At 38.3% G+C, this 25,845-nt stretch overlaps 1 pseudogene; it reads right to left on the minus strand.

Moving 5' to 3' along the window:
* Nucleotides 1-3,735: 3,735 nt before the first annotated feature.
* On the minus strand, nt 3,736-10,386 carry LOC104863979 (annotated as a pseudogene).
* Nucleotides 10,387-25,845: the final 15,459 nt, after the last annotated feature.

Here is a 25,845-nt window from a genome sequence, read left to right on the forward strand (position 1 = left end):
TCTTTTCCAGGTGATGTCTATGCCTTAACAAAGGTTTTAGTAGCCCTAAACTTTGTTTGGCATCTGGGCTGCTCAGTCCAGGTGAGAGCTAGGAGACAGTAGGAGAACTGAATTGTCAAACTTTTCCAATTGTACTCGATGGGCTGCTATACTCTACTTGTACAGGAAAAACATTAGTTACATGAAGATAATTACAGTTTGTCATAAAAGAGAAACCAGAATTAATTTACAAGCAGAAGTAGGGATGAAAAGCGAACAACCAACACTGTTCAAATACACTAGACAAGGGGAAAAGAAAGTTATGTCCATGTTATTTATGAAAATATGTTTATTGTTGGCATCTGATCTAGAATCATTGCTGATCTCCTAACAAACCTCCCTAAGAACACATGGCAATCCCATTAAAATAGACACGATCTTTCGGAAGGTAGAGTTGTCAAGGATAGCCTTTATACTTTTGATATTTGCTGGTTACAGGTCCCTGCTATAAAAGGTGAAATTCTGAGCAGGATATCAAAAGACCTATCTAGTGGTCCCACTACAGATTTTTGGATTAATTCTATGAAGAAACTATTCTAAACTTCACTTTTCACATTCTTCAAATTACTGTAAGTACATGCTACATCCTGAGTCAAATTATTACTTTTTAAATGACAGAATTATGTCAGTGCTATAATATCATGGCATTATTACCTAAGTGATAAATTCTTATTGCACTTTACAGAGATTTTCATAAAAGCTAAGGTCTCCCCTAGGACTCTGATGGGTTCTGTGTCCATCCCAGGGGTGCATTAGCCTGGGCCAGCTGATTCTTACCAGACAAGGAAACTCAGGCTGGTGATTCCCTAGAAAATCAGAGTTGTACATTCTGCTATGTACTTGAAACTCTGAATTCTCATCTTTTCCCCATTCCTCCTACTTTGAACACCAGCCCAACTTCTTTGCAGTGTTTACACTACTTTGCTCTTTCCACTTCTTTTAGGTTCTAAAGCTTTGAGTCTGCCACCACGTGGCCACACTGCCTTGAATTGTGCCTGTCCTAGCCTGGCGCATCTCAGGCTTCCCAGCCAATTCTTCCTTGTCTTTGGGCCGGCCCACTGTGTTAGCCAACTTTGCTTCACTACAATAAAATACCAACTAGAGGTATAAAGCTATAATGGAAAAACAATGTTTAGAGATTCTACATCCAAAACCAAGATGCCTCATTTGTTTGGCTTCTCCTAAGGGTAGCAGATCATAGTGCATCATGACAGAAGGAGAAAACAGCCACATCTTCAATGGAAGCAGAAAGAAAAAGATAGGCAGGAAGAGTCACTCCTTTTGCAACAATCCTCTTGCAAGAACTGAACATGTCACACAAGAGCTACTTCATACCTCCACCAACCTAAGGATACCCCACTAACCCCCATATTCCAAAGGCTCCTCCATCTCCCACTAGCACCACAAGGGGGATCAAGCTTTCAGTCACAGTGGGCTATTAGGGCACTGAAACTTACCTTCAAATCGTAACACTTAGGAAGATTTCCTGTCTTACCACCTGTACACTAAAGTGGTCTACAGCTCGTTGAGATTTTCTGTGGGCAGGGACCTGTGCCAGAGATGTTGGAAGGCAGATATTTTCATTTTATAATGGAAGAAAGTGGGCTTGGAGAGCAATCCTTGTATTTGACACTGGCTTGTTTTTGGATGACTGTAATTCAGAAAAGTCCAAGAGCTTTAGAATACTTCTAACCCAAGCCAGCACAATGAAAAATCAATTTTAAATATGAAAGACAGAACTTGGGTCCCTCTATCAAAATGAGGTCAGTCTATTAGTTGGTAAGGGTACCTCTGAGTTATTGCTGGACAGCTATTCAGACTCCCTGTATTCATATTATTACTGAGGAATAAACAGTCAGACCACAGGAACTCCTGACATCAACTAAATATTTTAAAAGTGTTTTTAATGGAGAATACAGGTTATTTTATTACTTTCCTTTGGAAAATCCTTTATTTGGACTGAATTATAATTATATTTAGGGCCAACAAATTTAGCTCACTCATTTCTGTGTTCTCATGTGCCATTCAATTCTTCACTTGTTTAGTACATATTTATGGAATGGCTGTGATGTTCCATAATCTGTGTTGGAGCTAAATAGCCAGCGGTGAGAGAAACAGATGTGATTATAATCCTGTGACTCTTAAATCTAGTGTAGGAGAGAGACAATGTTTCACTCGGCTTTCCATTATTAGAATAAGATGTCTGAGATAACTGATTTAAAAAGAGGAGATTTTAATTTTTTTCTCACAGTTTCAGAAGTGTCAGTCCACGGTCAGTTGACCAGATGCCTTTAGGCCTGTGGCGAGGAAGTACATCATAGTATAGAGTACGCCGATCATACCATGGTGGCTGGAAAGTGAAAATAGAAGAAAAAGAGGAGCCTACATCCTAATAACCCTTTCAAGGGTAAGTATCTAATAGCTTAACTTCCTTCCAGTAGGCTCTACCTTCTAGAGGTTTTTGCCACTTCCCAATAGGAGCTGGAGACCAAACCTTTAATATATTAGCCTTTGAACATTTATCTCAACCACAGCAGAAAATAATGAAATAATTTTAGATAATTAAGAATGGCTATTAAAAAATAAGGTACTTCAACAGAGCTAATGGGTCAGAAGCATTGCCACTTTAGATAGGATAGAGACCAGAGAAACAGGAAAAGTCTAGTCATGCCATGTAAAATACTGGGTTGGGGAAGAGTGAACACAGCATAGAAGACCAGAAAGTATGAAAGCACTGTAGCAGCCAAGCATTTAGTGACTTAAAAGAGCAGTAGATGGAGCTGTAATTACCACAGGGCGAGCAAATAGAGTATAGTGTGAGACAATGCCCAGGAAGCCAAGCGGCCAGAACATGTTGGAGCATTTGGGTCATGGGGAAAAATTTACATTATATTTCAAATATGTTGCAATCTGTGAGTGCATTTGTAATGGTCAATTTTAAGTGTCAAGTTGACTGGGCCACAGGGTGCCCAGATATTTGGTAAATCATTACTCTGTTTCTGTGAGGTGTTTTTGTATGAGATCAACATTTGAACCCATAAATTTAATAAAACAGGTGGTCCCCTGCAATGCGGAAAAGTCTCATACAGTAGGTTGAGTCTTTAACTTTGTGATATTTATATTCTATTGCACAGATATAGGTTATATAAATTAGTAACGCAAGTTATTTCTTGCATTCCAAACATTTTCTAAAATATTATTACAGAAAATGCTTAGGATATTAAACCATCAAAGTGTAAATAATACTCTAAATAGTTAAATGCAACAATGAAAATACTGCACATTTTAATTAAAGGAAAAATGTGCGCTTAAATGCTCTAATAAACTAGGTAACAGAGCAACTAGCACTACAAATAAGTCACTGTGGTCCATTTTAATGCATGCATATATATGATTATTCTTTATATAACCCCTCCTCTTGAAAATGCATAATTAAAACATACAAATCCAGATAAATGACAAAGAAATTTTAATTTTTCCTAATACTTAAGATCTATGGTGAAGTGTACTATTATCTATGACTTCATACACTCACTAATTCAAATGGAAAAGACACCACACTTAGAAGAAAATATTTTTTAATGACAGCGGTTTTAATTGAATTGATGAGATGAAAAGATAGTGAGGCCCTGTTTGCTACTTACATGAAAGAAGATCTTTAAAAAATAATCACTGTACAAAACACAGAGGGTGGGGTCATGCTGAGGCATTATTTTTTTCTCCATGATTTTTTTTTTGACTGTTCAAAGAGCAAATTAAAGTTTCCAAGGCAAATTTGTTTTCAAAATGCTGAACTGTGACACAATTGCTAGCTACACGTTTCTGAATACCTTTTCGTTTCTCTGCGTTGCAATTCGTAAATTTCCTTGTCATGTCGCGGTTTATGATCACGGTTTTCAATTCAGTCAGTAATAACCACGAGTTCATGAATCAGGTATGACCGAGGCGAATAGGTTCCAGCCTTGATGTTGATGAGTAACTTCAGCAAGTTCCTGGGAGGCATACCAATGGATGTATTCAGAGGGATCCTGCAGCCCTTTTCCAGGCTAAGATCTAAACAGGCAGTGAATTTCTTGCTAAAGTCATGAACAATGTTTGCGGGATCACTAACTGAAAATTCTGGGACAGGCACCCTGATGAATTCAACCTCATCTTCTTTAAAGATCTTAGTATTTTCTTTGACTATCTGGTAGCGAGCAGCTGGGACATCTGTGGGAGGTTCATTTAAGATGACATCTTTGATGTACTTTATTCCACAGTAGTATACGTCATCTGGTTGAAGTGCAAAGCATTTGTATTGGTACACTGACCCTAAAATGACTCCCGCGAGCATAAATGCTAGTCCAAAGCACACACACCAACGCCAGGCTCTTCTTTGGCCAACTGGTACCACCTCATATGAGCCCTTGTGATCCACGGCGACGGCGTCCGCAGGGATGATGAGAGCCTCCTCGCCGCTCTTGGCCTCATCCTCCTCAGCCTCCTTCTGGGCCAGAACGTCGCCTTCACCATGCAGTCCTGGCTGCAGAGGCAGCCTCCTCCACCGGACTCAACCTGCGACTCCGCGCGGGCTAAATTGAGATGCTGTGCGGCTGCTAAGGTAGCTACTGCCCAGTCAGTCAACATCTTAAAAGAAGGAAGGGGCCGACTCGTCAAATAAAAAATTCCTCTTTCCTATTTACATTTAAATTGGAGTCTCGACTATTTTCCTGCCTTCAGACACGAGCTAAAACATTGGATGTTCATGGATCTTGATTCTGCTGGCCTTTAGACTAAAACTGCGGATGGGCTCTCGGGGTTCGCCGGCCTCTGGACCCACATGGGCAAGAAACCATGGGTTTGACTGGGCCTCCAGTACTGTGACTCACTTTGCAGGTCTTGAGATTTGCCAAACATGAGCCAATTCCTACAATTCCATTTCCTACAACAAATCTGTGTGTGTGTGTGCACGCATGTGTGTGTGTGTGTGTGTGTGTGTGTGTGTGTGTGAGAGAGAGAGAGAGACTGTGTGTGCATGAATGGGTGCATATACTACAGTGTTTCATTGGTTCTATCTCTGGCTAGTACTAATATGGAATTAAATATTCGAGGATATTTTAAAGCAAAGGCTGAGATAATTCAATTCACTTTAAGAACATCTCTGATTACACTGTAGAGAGTAATAGATAGAAGAGGGTTATGGTAAGCATACTGTTGTTCATAGGTATTACTTGGCCCTTCTTCTGAAAGGATAAACCCTCCATATTAGAATCAGTCTTGGCTATGTGGCTTGCCTTAGCCAATAAAGTATGAAAAGAATAACTTACGTCACATTAGAATGGAAATGTAAAGGGTAACCCAGCGGTTTTACCATTTCTCTTTTTCCCTTGGTTTTGAGAGCAACATGTCCAAAATGGGAGATTCCCCTCCAATCAGATCCTTTAATTAAAATGATGCCTGGAATAGATCCATACCCAGCATGTTAATTATGCAAACAATAAAATCTTACCAAAGTAAGCTGCTGAGAGTTAGGGATTGCTTGTTACTGTAGTACATACTGACTGATACAGACCAGTTAGAAGACTGCTGCATTTGTCCATGTGAGAGAAACTGACAGATTAAATAAGAAATAGTAATAACAAAGGAAAAGAGGACCTATGCACCTGTGTTATAGACATAAACCACTCCCACTATAACTGCACTCATGTACTGCAAACACGTACTAATGAAAAAAATTTCAAAAAGAGGACTGGAGAGACATTGCATGTTGCAATGATTAGTTACATGTATTAACTTGAATAATCAGTTGGCTTTAAGCAAAGCAGACTACCCAATAAGATGGAGGTATTCAGTCAGTTGAAGGTGTGCAAAGCAAAAATATGAAGCTCCTCTGAGAAGAAAAGTTCCTACCCAAAGAATGTAACATGAAAATCCTGCGTGAATTTGTAGGTCCTTGATGCTATTGCTGCCCCCACATCACATGAGTAAGTCCTTAAAATAAGTCATTCTGTCTGTCTGTCTCTGTCTCGCTGCCTCTCTCTGTCTTCCTGTCTTTCCCCCATTCCTCTCCTTTTTCCATACATGCATACATATATATTATATTATATTACATACATATATGCATATGTTAAGATATAGATATTCCCTGAAGGATCCTGACGGGTTCAGATACAGAGTAGAGAGGACTTGCCAAAGTTTAGATGTGGGAGATAGGTGGCAGTGGCTATGTCTCTTAAGTACCTGCCGTGTGCACCACAGTGCATGTATATAGGACACAGAAGCATAGCAATATATGGTGGCTGCACATGCATCTCTAACTCAACACCCGTCTTGACATTCTGGTTGGCTTAACTCTTAAACTTTGTTTATGAAAAGTTCTGACAGCCATTGGAATTTCATTGATGAAAATAAAAATAGTAACAAAGTATTACTGATCTTTCTCAGCTTTGTGGAAAATAAAAATGCCCTACCAGAACTATGAACACCCAGCAAGAAAGCCTTGTGAAATAAAGCATTTTCCTGACCCAGATACTGATTTACCATATTATTTAGTGATGTGCATCAAGAGCTGTTCACTGTCATCCCAATGCTACTTGAAATGCTACTTAAAATGGTAAAAGTGGTAGGAAGTCCCCAAGATGTGTTGTTTCAGAGACAGCCTGCAAAACAGTCATATCCTCCAACGTATGTGCCTCTTCCCCTCCACTAGCAGCAAGGCAGGCCAGAAAGCAAAGGAAAGCCAAGACCTGAAAAGATAATTTATAGCCCAGGGTCATATGGGAATAAAGCAGTAAGAATTCTTCACAGTTCTCCCAAGGAGCCGAGCCTTCATTACAAACACCAGAGGAAAAAGAGGATATAAACCAGCAGCCCCCCTGCAGCCAGCATGCACAGCACCACAGGTCTGCCAGACAAGGAGAGCTCCTGGCAGTCCCAGGTAGAAAATAATGGGGCTCTGAACTGTATGCTACTCACTCACCTCTGCCTCTAATTTTCACTTTTGCTATGCTGGAGGTAGGAGGCCACATGCATTATCAAGCAGATTAAATCATTGCAGTCCCGCTGTCACAGGCAAAGGAACCAACACGAAGTTTTCCTGAAAAGCTCTGTCCTACAGTCTTCATGCATTAATTAATGGCAGAGCAACATTTGAAGAAATGGGATGCTAGGTGATTTCATCTTTGCGAAAACACCACAGAGGATAGTTACACAGCCCCAGAAGGTACAGGCCCGTCACTCAAATAGCCTTTTGATGCAGTCAAGAGACAAGGTACATAAGGATGCTGCCAGCAATGAGACAGGCTATTTTACAGTAAATCATGTTTTATAAGTAGAAAGACTACCTTCTAAAATAACAACGAAATGGATAATAAAAGCCAGGTATGATGTTGCATACTTGTAATATCAGCCACTAGGGAGAGCGAGGCAGCAAGATTGAAATTTTGATGCCAGCCTGGGCAACTCAGTGATACCTTATGTTAAAATAAAATTGAAAAGGGCTGGGTATATAGCTCATTAGTACAGCACCCCTGGGTTCAAAATGTAGTACAAGAGAAAAAAATTATGGTAAATACCTAAAACAATGACATAGTCATTTAATGCCATTATCAAATATGAATTATAAATAATAACATGTACTATGCTGTTATGTGACAGGCTGCATAACAGGTTTGGTCTCACATGCATTACCACAAACACACAACACATTCAGCTGTGACATCATGGTGACTACCAGGCCACCAGGTAATAGGAATTTACTTCCTGATTGATGCCCCACTGAGCTGAGGGTTCTTTTGCTCAGTTCAGATAGAAATCATGAATTGACAAAGAGCAGTGCTGCTAACAGCTCCAAGATTTGAGCACTAATGACCCTCAGCCCTTAGTATTACAGTTCTGAGCCCTGATGCTGCTAGTTGACACTAGTTAATGTTGGCTGCTGTTGATCAACACTGCCAATTGCAGTTCTGTGCCAGTGCCAGCCACTGTCAGCCACTGCCAGCTAATGCCAGGCATCAATAGTAAACTCTACTGGCTGCCGGTCTCTGCTGCCACCAGCTGCTGCCAGCTGCTGCCAGTTGACACTGGTTTGTGCCAGACACAAGTTAGCTCTACCATTTGCTAGTCTCTGTAACTGATATTAATCAACTGCTGGTCTCTAGAGCTTTTCAGGGCTAACAGTCCCCTAGTGTTTATAGCTCTCTCATGACTACTCTGTTCATGCTACTCAGGATAAGAATCCTGAGTTGATTTACAGGACCTGTCAAGCCCACACTACCTGAGAAATAAATCACAAGCAGGACCACCAGAGCAAGGTTTTATCTGAACAGGACCAGTGCTGCAGCACAGTGGCATCAGTAAGGAACCTTCCTAGAGCAACAGAGAAGTGTGAGAACAGTGCTACTTTTCAGCAGTTGCAGAGGATGGATCCAAATTTGAGCCCACTGAGTGGTCCAAAGTTGAGCCCACTGATTGATCCAAATTAGTATAAACTCAAGTCTTCTGACCTGAGCCTAATTTGGTTGAAATTTAATTCTACTGCTTGGTTCACGTTAAAGTCAACTACAGTCAGGGTAGACACCTCCCAAAGTAGGTGCCATATGTCCAGGACAGTCACAGCTTCACATATCCACAAAAGTAGTGGAACTAAAACTGGGGAAACCTCAGGTGGGTTAGCTGTGTTATCACAGCTTATTGGGGTGTGAGGAAGTGGACGATGTTAATAATGGGCCTGGATACCTCCCTGATGCGTGCCATTTTGCAGGTATTTTCCTTGCAGCTTTACCAGAGAGGCAGCAGTACCATCTGAAGAGGCAGAGGGGCAGGAGGAGCCCTGCTGCCAGCTGAACCTCTTCTCAGAGCAGCTTCTAAGAATACAGGAGGACACTTGAGGCAAGTTTGCCCAGAATTCCTTAGGGGATACTAAGGAGGAGCAAAGCAAAGGGGAGGGGTCAGGACAGCTGTCAGCTAAGCCGCACCCCTCTCTGTTCCTCATAGGGGAAACTGGGGAGAGTCAGATGCTTCTCTACTGTGTCTCATACTCTTATAGTACCATCTTTGTGTATGCAGTCTGTTGTTGGCTACATCAAGTTTGTGCAGCACACGACTGTAATCATCAATATGTATGCCAGCAATAATGGAGCCTTCCTCTTTACTCCAGATTCTTCATTGTTTTGTTGCCTTAAATCTTCTAAAAGGGAAGGCCTATTGGGTGTGGTGGTGCTCACCTATAATTCCAGTCCTCGGGGAGGCTGAGACAAGAGGATCGCCTTGAATTTGAGGCTAGCCTGAACTACATAGCTAGACCTTGTTTAGATAGATAGATAGATAGATAGATAGATAGATAGATAGATAGATAGAGGCCCCTATAGCATCCACAGGAACATTAGTCTAGCTTCAGTTACCTGTTCTATAGTGGAGACTAGATATAGGTCCCATGCCCCTCCTTGATCCTTAGCTTTCCTTTTTACTTCCCTATTTCAGCTTCATGAATGTATTTTTCTTTTCCACTTAAAGCTTCAGAGTTGGTCTCACAGGAAAGAAGCTGTCATGAAGACCAATCTCAGAATTCCAAAACGTGACCCAAACAAAGGTGACAACCACAAACCAAAACAGCGCCCAATATACCTTCTCCTTTCCCACAATGTCAGGAGTCAATAAAGAGTACAATATGTAAAGCAGCATTTCAATGCCCCATCCAGCTGAAAATTATTTGGGATGTTCAATAATAGTATAGGAGAATCACTAAGAAATGACCACATCTGGAAATTTCAATTGTTGGAATACCGTTTTCTTTGCCTCTGTTGGAGGATATTGTATGATTGAACTTCCAGATCCTTCCAGCAGCTTCCTAAATTGCTGAAAGATAGGATTTCATAAAGCCCAGCCAAAGGGACACTTTAGAAGATGTGTTATGTATATGTACAAACTCGCTATAAAGACTGTAATCAAGATGTACTGCAAATGTGTACCACTAATATTTTTTTTAAATTTAAAGAGGATATTTCATGCAATGTTAGTGATACTCTGCAAAATCTTCACATTTTTCAATAGCCTGAAAAAAAGACATAGAATCTTCAAAACTTTCTTCATCCAAGAGCTTAACTCTCACATTCCTTACTTCCCAAGTCCCCAAGACTCTTCTGAGCTGAGGAGTCCCAACTTCTTCAATACAGGGTCTCCAGTTGCCACCCATTGGAGAGGCAAGATTATACATACAGAGAAAGGGAATGCAGCTCCTTTACCAGTGGAAGGCTCCACTGCTACTTTTACCACCTTGAAGAGCAGTCTTATCTTTCCCCTGATGGTTGCTGCACAGAAAGGGTTACCTGTTGAGGAAAAACCACTTCCAACCGTGTCTATGACTAGCATTATAGGATTGAAGCACAGCCCAGTCATTTGGGATGCACTGAGTTTATATTCCCCTCACTTTTATTTTCCCTACTGGGTAAATCAGCAGAAATAGGCCCCTCCTGTGTGTTGCCTCTTTGTCTTGAATAGACACGAATCTTGAGAATTCAAACTAGGCAGTTCAGTCTTCATAAACCTAGAAGTTCTCACCCTTTCTTCTTCTCTAGGGGAAATATTGAAATGCTATGTAAAGTACAGTTGGGAGCAAAAGTAATTGGGAAGAAAGGGGAGAACAGGAAGATAATTTTTAACCAACAATTCCCTTTCAATTTTGAAATTAGTCTTTAAATATATTATCTCATTAATCTAAAACATACCCTACAAAACAGCTATTGATATTTCCTTTTCTGTATATTACTGAACCTAGATTTACTGATTGAGTAACTTACTAAATTTATGTCAGTATTATGTGAATGATGAGAGTCACTCATAGATGCCCATTATTATTTTTGAACAAACATGGTATATTTGAAGAGAAAGATAAAGAAAAGGACAGTTGGAATTACATAAAAAAGAGGAAATCAGTGGTAATTTTATTGGCATTTGTAGGCAACTCCTCAAGTGATTGTACAGGCCCAGGCAATGTGCAAACAATACTGACAAAAATCTCTCCATTTTGCTATAATCCCTTTGTTTTAAAAATGATTCTACTAAAGAAACAATGCAGAGAATAGTACACATTAACAAATCTTTACCGCTTTTACTTCCAGAGAATGTGCTCCCACTTGTTTTAGGAAGAGAGGCTACTTTTAATACCCCTCAAAGCTGTGAACATCTGCAATGTTTGAAGCTCCTCTATTAGAATTGTATTCAGGGGCAATTTATCAACCACATGGGAGATTTTTCATTGTGTGTATCCACACATTTTTCTCAATCTAGCCTGTTTATCTACTTTTTTGTTGAGTTCCACATCAACTTCAGCTATTTCTGAAACTGGAATTCAGTATTAAATGATAAATATTGTGTATTATGAAAGAAATCCAAAAAGTATATGATTGATTCTGAAGATACACATTAGAGCATAGGCAAGAAAAAAAAAGATAAGTCTAAACTTCCCAGGAGTTTGTTTTGAAGGGGTTACACTTCCTCTGACTGCAAAAGAGAGCCAAATTTGTTATCTTTCTCATTACAAAGGAATAACATTTCTTAACTATAGCATAACATCTTTAAAAAATTCATATTTCTTAAATTTAGAGAGCTGGACATGGTTTTCAGAGGCACTTGTACCACTGCTTTCCTGGGGTATGGTGTCTCTCTATGAGAAACTGCTATGAGATGAAGGAAAACATACTCAGAAGGATCTTGAGAAAGTATAACTGAGCACCATGCAGTGTACTGAGAGCCAAAGAGGAAACAGTCAGATGTTTCTATAACCCCCAGATTCTGAGATATTGTCAAAAACACAAACAAGTGATTCATCAACTGAAGCAGATGTTGGCAATATAAAAGCTGAAGCTAGAATATTTGACTAAACAGCATACAGCTGGCAGCCTAAGAAAGAAGGAAAGATGTAAAGAAAGAGATGGTCCAAATCATGGCACATGTGTGAAAAAAACAATTGGAGTGTTAAGGACAAAACACAAAAGCAAAAGATTGATGCCTCGGTACTGGATTGATTGAAAAAAGAGAAAAATGGAAAGTGTTGTCTAAGAAGAGAACTTTGTGGAAACTGACAGGATAAGTAAGTATTGCTCTCCTGAGCTGTTCACAAACTGATTATGTAGGAGCCTGTGTGTTTAGAACTGTAGAAGCCAGTCTGTATCGGGAAATGGTTCTTAACACTTCTCTCATGTTTCTGCTGTGCAGCACTGACAGTCTTTTGTCCTGAACTATCTTTTCAAGGATGTTTGTAAAGCAAGCAATTTGGGGAGATGTAGAGGATATTTGTCTCCAGAGTGAAGGTTAGATTTTTCATGATTGTTCTTTCTCACTTTTGACCTGATCACCTTTATGTAACTTTGGGTTCAATAATAACAACACAGATAAACTTTCTGGGGCAAAGGTTGATCAAGTTCACTAGCAGAGTTTGTAAAAGAAAGGGTTTCCTCAGCTCAGGTACATCAGGGCCACAAATCCACTCTGTATGCAGCATCCCAGACTGCTCTGCATTGACCCCGGGGGAATAGAGGACAACAGGAACCAAGGAGATCAAAGCACCTACAAGGCCTGCCATGCTGTGAGTAATAAAGTCCTTTGTCTCTGATCCAGGAATCTCATGTCTTCTGCTGACACCCATGAACCTGGCAGCCTACATTTTTAGCTTGAAGTAGAGTAAAATGTCAGACCATCCTGACAGTCAGCAACCTCTGTAGAATCTCTTTCTAAACTTTCTGAAAACAACTTTTTATGCACTAGGAGACAAAGCAGACATACATGCCAATTTCAAAAACACAAGTATAAGCACAAGGAAAAAAACTGAAAAAAACTATCAAGCACTAAACCTAATTCTAAATGATAGGGAAAGACAAAGAGGAGGGCAGATAGATAGATGACAGGGAGAGACAGAAAATAGAATGTATGGTGTGTGTGTGTGTGTGTGTGTGTGTGTGTGTGTGTGTGTGTATGTGTGCTTTCCTATTTCTTTATGGATGAGGAACTCTGCATTAATACACAAGTCAATAGCATATACAAATAAGGGAAAAATCAACTTGTAGTTTGGAATTTATATTTTAAAAAAGTATTCCCAAGCTTGCACTCATCCCAGCCTGCATCTAGGGGAAGGTAGAGGTCTAGGACAGCTACCATACAGGGATCCCATCTCCTCGCTCCAGCCTAGCTCACCCCAATTAGTGAGGACTGGTATGCCATGTGGGTGCCTCTGCAATATCCACACAGCACCCCCCCCCAGGCCTCCTTATTGTGCCAGCTCTCGGATACACTCTGCAAAGGCACAGGTGGCCATAAAGCTCATTTTTCTGAGCTCCAAAAGATAGAACAGAAGTGAACAACTGCAATAAAATCACATCAGATCTCCACAGTTGGTAAGTTGGAGGGATCACCACTTTCCATCAGAACTTTGAATATCTTCATAAAAGGGGCAGAGGGAACCAGTAGAAGAACTTCGCAGAGTTCAACTCTGCAGGAATACAGGGAACTCAGTTTGGGCCTTGAAGCCCAAATTCAGCCTGAATCTTAGGGGTCAGCCATCAGCTAGCTGAGACTACAGGACTTAATTCTGCACATGGCTGTGCACATTGTCTATTGTGACAGCAGAGATATAGTCTGAAAAAGGCTCTTCAAATTCTTTTTCTTCTTTCTTTGCCTCATTCCACTCTGCAAATTCTTTCTTTTTTCTGTTTTCTTTTTTGAAGTCAGTCTCTTGTTCCCACATATTATTCTTCATCTCCCTTTCTATTGCTGCTCCTGACCTAACTCAGATTTCTTCTTTTATTGTTTTTTCCTCTTTCTTTATTTTCTTTTATTCTCTCATTTTCCTTCACTCAAGGGTTAATAGTTTCAAAGGAAAGTGAGCCCCTGTTACTGTTAAGGTGTTATATTCATGTCCTTATTCTTGCACTCTGTCTTTCCCTCTTGTCTTCAACAGTTTCTTAAAATTTGTGTGGTCATCCTGTGTCCTCTGGCTTCACTTGAAACTTTCTTCAATTCTTTTACCTATCTACTCCTCTCATGCTAACTCTGTGTAAGTCCCCACCCTAAAGAGTAAAGATACTATATTGGACCAGATCCAGTAAGGAAACAAGGACCCTGGAGGAGGTCTCTCCAGCTACCTGCTTGGGCCCACCCAGAAGGTGCATGACCTCCCTGACTGCACACCACCAGATCCAGTAAGGAAGATAGCAGCACAGGCACCCTTGAAACACCCCCATAACCCCCCCCCATTCTCAAACCTCCTGATTGGGCCAGTCCTTGGATCCACTCTGCAGAGGCATAGGTGGTCATGGAGGGTATTTTTCTGAGCTCCCAACTTTGAACATCTTTAAAGAAAGGGCAAGGGAAACCTATAATAGAACTGAGTGGAGTTCAACCCTGCAGGTTGGGAAACTCAATTTAGGCCTTGTGGCCTAAGGTCAGTCTGAGTCGTGGGGACCTGCCATTGGCTAGCTGAGATTAGGGATCTGGTTCTGCACATGGCTGTACACATGGTATAATATGACAACAGAGACATAGTCTGAAAGAGGCCCTTCAGATTCTTTTTTTTTCCTTTCCTCATTGCACCTTAAAATTTCTTTCTTTTTTCTGTCCTCTCTTTCCAACTCAGTCTCTTGCTCCACCATATTATCCCTCATCCCCCTTTTTATTCCTGCTCCTGCCCTAACTAAGAATTCTTCTTTTATTTTTTTTTCTTTATGTTCTTTTCTACTGTCATTTTAACTCACTCATGACTCTGTAGCTTCAAGGGAAGGTGAGCTCCTGTTACTGTTAAGGGGATATATTCTTGTCCCTATTCCTGCACTCTGTCTCTCCTCTTTAAAGTTAAAAGTTTTATAAAGATATTGTGGTCATTCTATGTCCTCTGGTTTCACTTCAAACCTCCTCCAATTCTTTCACTTATCTACTCCTCTCGTCCTATCTCAGTTTAACCCCCCCATCCTAAATGGTAAAGATGCTAAATTGAAAAGTGTATTCACTGCAAACATACTTTGGGCTGCTTCTTGACATTAATTTAATTCACATGGTTTAAAGGTGATAGATTAATGACTACCACAAGTGGTTACTTTGCAAGCTGTGCTTGATCCTATTGGGCTGCTGAATGTATTAATTGGGATTAAAGATTATGATTGATTTACTGAGTTTTCTCTGATATTATGAAAATGAGATGTCTATGAGTCATTAGAGACTCAAAAGCTAAAACGCAACTATATCAGGAAGATTTAAGTAATAACCCAGAAATTAAGCCAAGGACAACCCAACAACAAAAATAAAAATGTGAAATCACTTAAGCAAGACACAAAGACAGACTTCCAGTTCACCAATGGCAAACAGTAGGGCAAAGGAGGATGAAAAGTCTGATAGTGAACCAGCAGGACACCCTGGACCCATAGCACAGGAGGTAACAAAACAGATCAATCAGGCTCTAGAAAAATTCAAATCAGAAATAATTTCCCAGTTAACCATGAGATGATGAGCAAAATGGAAGTTATGATTCAAAACTCTAGAACAGAAACTGACAAAAAAATAGATGAGCTCAAGACCGTGATAGAAGCCATGAAGACTCACCATAAGAAAGAAATGGAAACAATGAATGCCCAACAGAGGAGATAAATGAAATCCATAAAAGAGATATCCAGGAGATTAAAAATTTTATTGAAAGTGTACGCAGCAGAATAAAAGATTGTGAAGGTAGAATTTCAGATATAGAAGATAGGATCAGTCAGTCACCGAGAAAAAAAGAGGTCTCTCAAAAACAGTAAGTGATCATGAGAAATGGATCCAACAACTTCTAGACAACGCAAAGAAAAATAACATAAGACTGATAGGAATCCACGAAATAGGAGAAAACACAAACAATTTCAAAAAGCTCTTCACTGAATTAATGACAGAAAACTTCCCAAACAGAAAGGAAGAATTAGACATACAGATAAGTGAGTCATATAGAATTCCAACTAGCCACGATCAAAAAAAATCTACACCTAGACATATAATAATCAAGATCCCAGAAATTCAACAGAAAAATAAAATATTACAAGCAGTAAGAGAAAGGAAACAAATCACATGCAAAGGAAAGCTCATTAGAATCAGAGCAGACTTTTCAACACAAACCCTTAGGTCAAGGAGAGCATGGAGTGAGATATTTCAAGTCCTAAAAGAAAACAACCTCCAACCTAGACTGATGTATCCTGCAAAACTCTCTTTTAAAATAGATGGGGAAATAAGATAATTCCTTGACAAAGAACACCTGAGGAACTTCATGAACACCAAATCAGCACTACAAAGAATTCTAAACAATATCCTAGAAAAGAACAATGAAGGTCACAATAGCATGAGGCCCAACAGACCAAATCAAATAGGCAAGGCAAGAAACTAAAAGGAGAGGGGGAGAAAAAGGAAACAGAGTCAACAAAAGGACAATAACATGACAATAGTGAGTCAGAACATATCAGCTATAATCACCAATGTTAATGGCCTCAATTCACCAATCAAGAGAAAAAGACCGGCAGAATAGATTAAGAAGCAAAATCCAACAATATGTTGTATACAAGAAATACATATAGTGCAAAAGGAAGCCCACAGACTGAAAATGCAAGGATGGAAAACAATTCTCTATGTGTCAGGAGCCCAGAAAAGAGCAGTGTTAGCAATCTTATTCACAGACAAAGTAAATTTCAAACCAAAATTCATTAAGAGAGACAAAGAAGGACACTACATCCTTGTAAAGGGAACAATTCAAGAGGAAGAGATGAAATTCATAAACATATATGCACCAAATATAAATGCCCCTGACTATATAAAACAAATATTAAGTAACATGAAAAAAAAAACAAATAAGCACTAATGCAATTTTACTGGGGGATTTAAATACCCCACTATCACAAATAGACAGATCGTCTAGGCAGAAAATCAATAATGAAATAATAGAACTCAACCAAGCTTGGGAACACATGGACTTAATAGATATCTACAGAATATTCCACCCCACAAAATCAGAATATACATTCTTTTTGGCTGCACATGGATCATTCTCCAAGATAGACCACATATTGGCACAGAACAGGTCTGAATAAATGCAAAAGAATTGAAGTCATCCCCTATATATTATCAGATCATAGTGTAATCAAGCTGGAGATCAATAGCACAAGAAACTGTAAGAACTTCACAAGCACATGGAAACTGAACAACACTCTCCTAAACAATCAATAGATTACAGAGAAAATTAAAGAAGAAATAAGACAGTTTTTAAAAATAAATGAAAATGCCAATACAACATTCAGGAATCTATGGGACACAATGAAAGCAGTTCTATGGGTAAAATTCATAGCACTGAATGCCCACACTAGGAAAACAGAGTGGGCCCAAATAAACACTGTAATGATGACTCTTAGACTCCTAGAAAAACAAGAGCAAAAAAAACCCAAAGCTCAAACAAGAGAGGAAATTATAAAGATCCAAGCAGAAATCAATGCAATGGAAACTAAGAAAATGATACAAAAAATAAATGAAACAAAGAGCTGTTTTTTTGAAAGAATAAATAAAATTGACAACCCCTTAGCTAATCTTATCAAAAAAGGAAAGAAAAGGCTCAGATCCATGTGATCAGAAATGAAAAAGGCGAACTCACAACAGATCCAAAAGAAATCCAGAGGATCATGAAGACCTACTTTGAGAACCTGTACTCCAATAAAATGGAAAACACAAAAGAAATGGACAGATTTTTAGATACTTATGAATTACCAAAGTTGAACAAAGAAGATAAAAACATTTTAAACATCTCCATTACAGTCAGTGAAATTGAAAATGTAATTAAAATTTTACCAACAAAGAAAAACCCAGGTCCTGATGGATTCACTGCTGAATTTTACAAGACATTTAGAGAAGAACTACTGCCATTACTCTTCAAACTTTTCAATGAAATTGAAAGGGAAGCTATAGTTCCAAATTCATTCCCGGAAGCAAGTATCACTTTGATTCCCAAACCAGGGAAAGATGCAAGAAAAAAAGAACTACAGGCCAATCTCCTTAATAAATATAGATGCAAAAATCCTTAATAAGATACTAGCAAACTAGAACACAGAGGATCATCAAGAAGATCATACATCCCAACCAAGTCGGATTTATTCCAGGGATGTAAGGGTGATTCAACATACATAAGTCAATATATGTAATACATTACATTAACAAAGTCAAGGACAAAAACTGTATGATCCTCTCAATAGATGCAGAAAAATCATTTGATAAATTTTACCACCCATTCATAATAAAAACCCTGCAAAAAATTGGAATAGATGGTCTATACCTCAACTTTAAAGGCTATCTATGAAAAACCAACAGCCAACATCATATTAAATGGCCAAAAACTGAAAACCTTCACATTATAATCAGGAACAAGACAAGGATGCACAGTATCACCACTGCTCTTCGATATAGTTCTGGAAACATTAGCCACAGCAATTAGACAAGAGAAAGAAATTAAAGCAATAAAGATAGGAAAGGAGGAACTTAAACTGTCATTATTTGCTGATGATATGATACTCTACATTGAAGACCCCAAAACTCCATCGAAAGACTTCTAGACTTAATTGACACATTCAGTAGAGTAGCTGGATGCAAGGTGAACACCCAAAAATCAATAGCCTTCTTATACAAAAATAACAGACTCACTGAGAGAGAAATAAGGGAAAAAATTCCTTTTACAATAGCATCTAAAAAATGAAGTATCTAGGAAACAATCTAACAAAAGAAGCAAAAGATCTCTACACCGAAAATTATATAGCACTCTGAAAAAAGAAATTGAAGAGGATATAAAAAAATGGAAAGATAGCCCCTGCTCCTGGGTAGGCAGAATCAACATAGTGAAAATGGCCAAACTACCAAAACTACTATACAAATTCAGTGCAATGCCAATTGAAATTCCAAAACTATATTTCACAGAACTAAAAGAAAAAAATCCAAAAATTCATTTGGAACCATAAGAGACCTAGAATAGCAAAAGCCATCCTAGGCAACAGAAACAGGGCAGCGGGTATAACAATTCCCAATGTGAAACTTTACTACAAAGCCACTGTGATATAAACAGCATGGTACTGGCAAAGAAACAGACCTGAGGATCAGTGGAACAGACTGGAAGACACAAAAACAAATCCAGATGTACTCAGCTACCTCATCTTTGACAAAGGAGCTGACCATCCCCACAGGAGGAAAGATAGCCTCTTTAATAAATGGTGTTGGAAAAACTGGATTTCAACCTGTCAAAGATTAAAACTGGATTCTTATCTTTCACCATGCACTAAATTAAAATCCAAGTGGATTAAAGAAATAAATATTAAAACAGAAACATTAAACTTGCTGGAAGGTAAGTTAGGCAGAAGTCTTGAAGACATTGGCATAGGAAAAGACTTTATGAACAAATCCTCAGTAGCACAGGAACTAGCAGAAAGAATCAACAACTGGGATCTCATCTTATTAAAAAGCTTCTGTACTGCACAAGAAACCATCAGCAGAACTAAGAGACAACCTACAATGTGGGAAAAAAATTTTACCAGCTGCTCCTCAGACAAAGGACTATTATCGAGACTATATAAAGAAGTCAAATCAACCAGCCTGCCCAAATATAAAGAACCGATTCAAAAATGGGCATCAGAAATGAACAGACATTTCTCAGACAAAGAAGTAAAAGCAGCAATAAATATATGAAAAAATGTTCCACATTACTGGTCATTTGAGAGATGCAGATGAAAACAACACTGAGATTCCACTCACCTCACAAAGAATGGCTGCTATCAAGAAATCACACAATAACAAATGTTGGCAGGGTAATGGGGAGAAAGGAACCCTTCTCCATTGTTGGTGGGAGTGCAGAATGGTGCAACCACTGTGGAAATCAATATGGAGATACCTCACAGTTGGACTGGAGGTTCCATTTGACCCAGCCATCCCTCTGCTGGTCATCTTTACAAAAGAATTAAAAGAATCATATCACAGTGATGTATGCACACCCATGTTTATAGCAGCACAGTTTGTAATAGCTAAAACTTGGAAACAGCCCATTTGCCCATCAGTTGGAAAATGGATGAAGATGTGGTTTTTCTATTAAATGGAATACTGCTGAACCCTAAAGAATGAGAAATTAGATTCATTCATAGGAAAATGGGTACATATTGAGGATATACTCCTAAGTAAAATAAATAAGGCACACATGTGTAAATACCGAATAGTTTCTCTGGTGTGAATAAACTGCAATAATACATAAAATCCTAATAAGATAACTGACATTGTGAAATAGGAAGAAAGGAGCTAAACATATTGGGAAGGTGGGATGGATAGGGGAAGAGTAATAAGTGAAAGGAAAAAAATGTGAGATAAAGAAAAGATGGAAATAAAAGGCTTATAGATGGGGAGGGGAGGAGGGGGGTGAAGGGAGGGCAGAGGCAAGGGGGAAAAATGAGAACCAAGAACTGTCATGTAGAGGTACAAGATTCCAACAATAAATGTAACTGTACTGTATCCCTAAAATGTACAAATAAACTCAATTAAAGCTGAAAAAGAAGATACTATATTGAAGAGTTTACTCACTGTAAACATATTTTGGGCTGTTCCTTTATTTTGATTTGATTCATATGGTTTAAAGGTAATAGATTAATGACTGCCACAAATGGCCAATTTGTAAGTTGTGCTTGATCCTATGGTATCAATTGGGCTAAAGGGTTGTGATTATTTTAATGAGTTGTCCTTTCTGATATTATGAAAATGAGAATGTCTATGAGTCATTAGAGACTCAAAAGTGAAGGTGCAACTATATCAGGAAGATTTAAGTAATAACTCAGGAATTAAACCAAGGACAACCCAACAACAAAAATAAAAATGAGGAAACACTTAAGCATAAAGAAGGACTGACAGTTCACCAACAGCAAATTCTAGAGCAAATGGGGTTGCAAAGTCTGACAGTGAACCACCACTGAACTCATAGCACAGGAAGTAACAAAACAGATCAATTGGGTGCTAGAAAAATTCCAAACAGAACTAATTTCCCAGATAACTAGAGAGGTGGTGAGTACAATGAAAGATATGATTAGGGACTCTAGAACAGAAACTGACCAAAAAAAAAAAAAAGGGAGCTCAGGACTATGATAGAAGTTATGCAGGCCCAGCATAAGAAAGAAATGGAATCCATGAATGTGAACATAGGAAAGAAATGGAATCCATGAAACAGATTCAAACAGATATCCAAGAGATTAAAAACTCTACTGAAAGTTTTCACAGCAGGATAAATGAATGTGAAGATAGAATTTCATATAAAGAAGACAGGTCTCTTAAAATCAGTAAGGGATCATGACAAATCAATCCAACTCCTAGATGATGCAAAGAAGAATAACATAAGACTGACAGAAATCCATGAAATACCAAGAGAAAATACAAGGGACTTAAAAGAACTGTTCACAGAATTAATGACAGAAAACTTCCCAAAGAGGGGGGAATAATTTGACATACAGATAAACAAAGCATATAGGACTCCAACTAGCCACCATCAAAAATAGCCTATACCTAGACATATAATAATCAAGATCCCAGAAACCAAACAAACAAACAAAAAAATATTACAAGCAGTAAGAGAAAAGAAACAAATCACCTACAAAGGAAAGCACATCAGAATCACAGCAGACTTTACAACACAAACCCTCAGGTCAAGGAGAGCCTGGAGTGAGGTATTTCAAGTCTAGACTGATGTATCCTGTGAAACTCTTTCTCAAAGTGGATGGGGAAATAAGATATTTCCATGACAAAAAACACCTGAGAAACTTAATGAATACCAAACCAGCACTACAAGGAATTCTAAACAAGATCCTAGAAAAAGAAAATGAAGGTCACAACACCATGAGGCCCAACAGAGCAAATCAAATGGGCAAGGCAAAAAGCAAAAGGGAGAGGGGGAAAAAGTAAAAAGAGTCAACAAAAGTACAATAACATGACAATAATAAGTCAGTACATATCAGTTATAACCATCAATTTCAATGACCTCAAAGCACCAATCAAAAGAAATAGACTAGCAGAATGGATTAAGAAACAAAATCCAACAATATGTTGTATAGAAGAAACACACCTAGTGAAAAAAGAAGCCTATAGACTGAAGGTGAAAGGATGGAAAACAATTCTCCATGTGACAGGATTCCAGGAAAAAGCTGGGGTAGCTATCTTATTTGCAGGCAAAGTAAATTTCAAACCAAAGCTGATTAAGAGAGACAAGGAAGGCCACTATATCTTCATAAATGGAACAGTTCAAGGTAAGAGATGACAAACATAAACATATATGCACCAAATATTAATGCCCCCAACTAAACAAAACAAATATTAAATAACATGAAAAAGCAAATAAGTGGTCTCAGTGGTGAGCTTCCCAAGGCACAGGCACCCAAATCTCCAAACTCTTACATCAGGCTCAGTGGGGGCCGACACAATTCTCTCCACTTGCTTTCATTCATTTTCCCTGTTGGCACCAAGTCTAGCTACTAGTAAGGAGATTGGGAACTGTTTATCCTCACATTAAGCAGGGCTCACAAAGAGTGAGGGTACCACAGTCTCCAATCACTTCCTGTCTGATATTCTCTGCTTTAGGATCACCAAACTACACACATTTGCTGTTATACCCTCTCTCCCATAATGTAATATACACACAGTATAGTTTTAATTTCTGAATTTTTAAAAATTTACTTTGACCACATGTTTAAACTATCATTATTTGCTGATGATATGATACTCTACATTGAAGATCCAAAAAACTCCACTAATTTCTGAATTTTTAAAAATTTACTTTGACCACATATCACAAATACTTAATCTCATTCCTAACACAAGACTTCTTCAAAGATGACTGTTCTTTTTCAGTTTTGACCTTATCACTTTTCGTGTAATTTTTGGCCCTGTTCTCTTTTCCAGAATGTGATTTTTTATAAAATCGATTAAAATCTATTTTGTTTACTTGCTCCATGAAAATAAATTTAAATTTAAATTTGTACACATCAGAAGCCCTCAGATAAAAGGGTTTATGACCTCCTGAAGTGTTGGCTTTCTCTCAAGAGTCCATTGTTACCACTACATATAGTTGTTAGTTTTGGAAGCAAAAAGAAACCAGGGTCTTTTCCAGACTTCATTACAATCTAATCAAGTATCACCAACTCATCTCCACTCCTTCTGTTTTTACTCTGCTTCTGCCTGCTCTAGAATTCCTATTTCTTTCCAGTGCAAACAAAGCCAGAGAAATGTTCTTCTGGGTTGCAGTTACACTCATAGTTCACTGTATTTCCCAAATGATAAAACCTTTCCAAGATCCAGTTGATCACCCTGAGCTTTTCTTTGATGATGGATCCCTGTGGTATGTGGACTCTCAGGAAGCCGCCACTGCAATTTTACACCACATAATTATTTAGTCAATTGTTTTAGAATTATGCTAGCAATGTCCTCATCACTCGGACAAAATACCTAACACCTGCAATTTAAAGAGAAGAGGTTTATTTTGGCTCGTATTTTTAGCCCACAGTTTATTGGCTACAACACAGAAAGGAATGGCTGGAGAGCCTGGGTAGAGGTAAGTTGCTCACACCATGGCAGCCAAGAAGCAGAGAGAAGAGGGAGCAGAGAAAGGAGATGCACCATTCCAGGTCACATCCCCAGTGACCTGCCTCTTATCACACGGCTGTACCTCTGCAGAGCAAGAGAGACATAGCACCTCTTTAATCTCATCACCTTTCCAAAGCCTCAACTATGAGCCCATGAGTCTTTCAGGGCTGTCAATAAATAAACCACATAATTAGGAGCATACTTTTAATTCCTCCTAACTCTTTATCACTAAAATCTTCCTTTTAGTCAGTCATTCAACTAATAAAGTTGCTAAGTTGTTAGGCAAAGAATTGTGGAGAGTGGTTAGATGTGGTTTCTGCTTTCTTTGAATGTACAGCCTTCCTGAAAAATCAACAGATGTTTTCTTTTGTTGCACATAACCAATTACTAATATTTGAGTTCTGAAATGTCAAACCTATTAATTCAGTTGAAGCGCTACTTGCTTATTATCATACAGTATCTTGTAATAGATATTGAGCATAAATAAAACAAAGTCTCTAATGCTAAACATTTTAAAGCCTACATAGAAAGATATCAGCCTTTTAATATAGAATTTAATACTGTAAGCTATTTAAGAAAGAATCATTTTAAAGTGGAAATGAAGGAATTCAGAACCAACACTGAAAATGTCTAGTTCTGCCACAAAAAATTTTTAAACCTTATGGCTTTAGAAAAACAACTTAGCCTTTAGAATTTCATTGCCTTCCTCTGTTAAGTGATGAGCTGGAGTAAATTTTCTCTGCACTTTCCGAAATAAAAGTCAATGATTCTAAATGTTCAAGCATTTCAGGTATGAAATACTGTTCTAAACATATTTTGCATGGAAATTTTGTGAAATATAAATATTCAGCCAGCAAATGCAAGCAGATTTACTGGATAGGGAGGCTAGAAATTGCACTGAAATTCTTCATGATGAGCAGCCTAGGAGGAAGACCAAACCTATCCACTAATCAATAATAATAATAATAATCCACTCTCAAAAGGTTCCACACATCTATCTATCTCCTCTGTCCGCAGATTAGGCTCAATGTCATCAAAACCGTGTGGGTCTGCCATGACTCTTTTTCCTCTATCTTGTATCTATCTTCCAAACATATCAGTAAAATTGGGCTGAAAAAGCTAACTGTGATTGGATATGCATGACTGTCACATTTATTAATCAGATCCAGGCAGAGAGGAGTTTATATAATAATTAAGTATATATGATGAAAATGGATCTTCCCTATATTCTGTAAGGATTTATCATTCTCAGTGCTGTAGTCTGTAGAGAGCCAGACAATGAAATGTGGATTACAAAATCAAGGTAACATTTGCAATATTGACTATAGCATTTTCTCTTCTAAGGACAACAAAATTTAACTGGCACTGGAGAAGACATTTTCTTCATGCAATTTTAAATGTGCATTGCTTTTAAAAATGTTACTCAGCAATTTACTTTCATACAAAATAAGATGAATTCCCAACTCTCATTTAATGATAAATTGAAATACATTTTGGATAGAGGTTCTGAGGGAAAAATTATTATTTACCCTTTTAAATAATCATTTTCTAATATGGTATTAGTTAGAAATATATTTTAGTATAAGCTCTTCTCAGCTTTCTGTATTGTATCTTCCATGAAATTGATATTTGGATTATCCCTTACTTATAACAGGTAATGTCATAACCTTGATATGAGTCCTAGTCTTTTTTGCCTTAAAACACATAGAATACATGACAGGTGTCTAATTTTTTTTTTGTTTTCATTGACAATACAAGGGGATTTTGAAATTAATACATTCACCTTCATTCCACATTGACCAAACTTGAATTTAAACAGAAAATCATCCATGTACATATAAATGCTTCTACCAAACAATTCCACGGGACAAGGATTGCACCCAGCACATGCATTTCCTGTGTTACATTTGGAATAACACAGTATACTCGTCAAAGCACCCCAAGTCAGTCATAGCTCCCCAAGATCTGTGGTGTGGGTAGGAGATTTATAATGACTTTACATTTCTCTGCAAATACTATTTTCATTTAATATTTGTATTATCAATTTTTGCTATTTTTCAGCCTTTCAAGGTTTTTCCATGATATTGTAATGCCTTGAGACAAGCAGACTCTTCATGGCAAACAACAGCAATTTTCCTTGATGTGATGCCAACCAAGTTTAAGAGTACAATGGAGAGGAATAACTTCTCTTTT

This window comes from Fukomys damarensis, unplaced genomic scaffold (genome assembly GCF_012274545.1).
Source record: "Fukomys damarensis isolate Sample0158 unplaced genomic scaffold, DMR_v1.0_HiC HiC_scaffold_14, whole genome shotgun sequence".
NCBI classification, from domain to species: domain Eukaryota; kingdom Metazoa; phylum Chordata; class Mammalia; order Rodentia; family Bathyergidae; genus Fukomys; species Fukomys damarensis.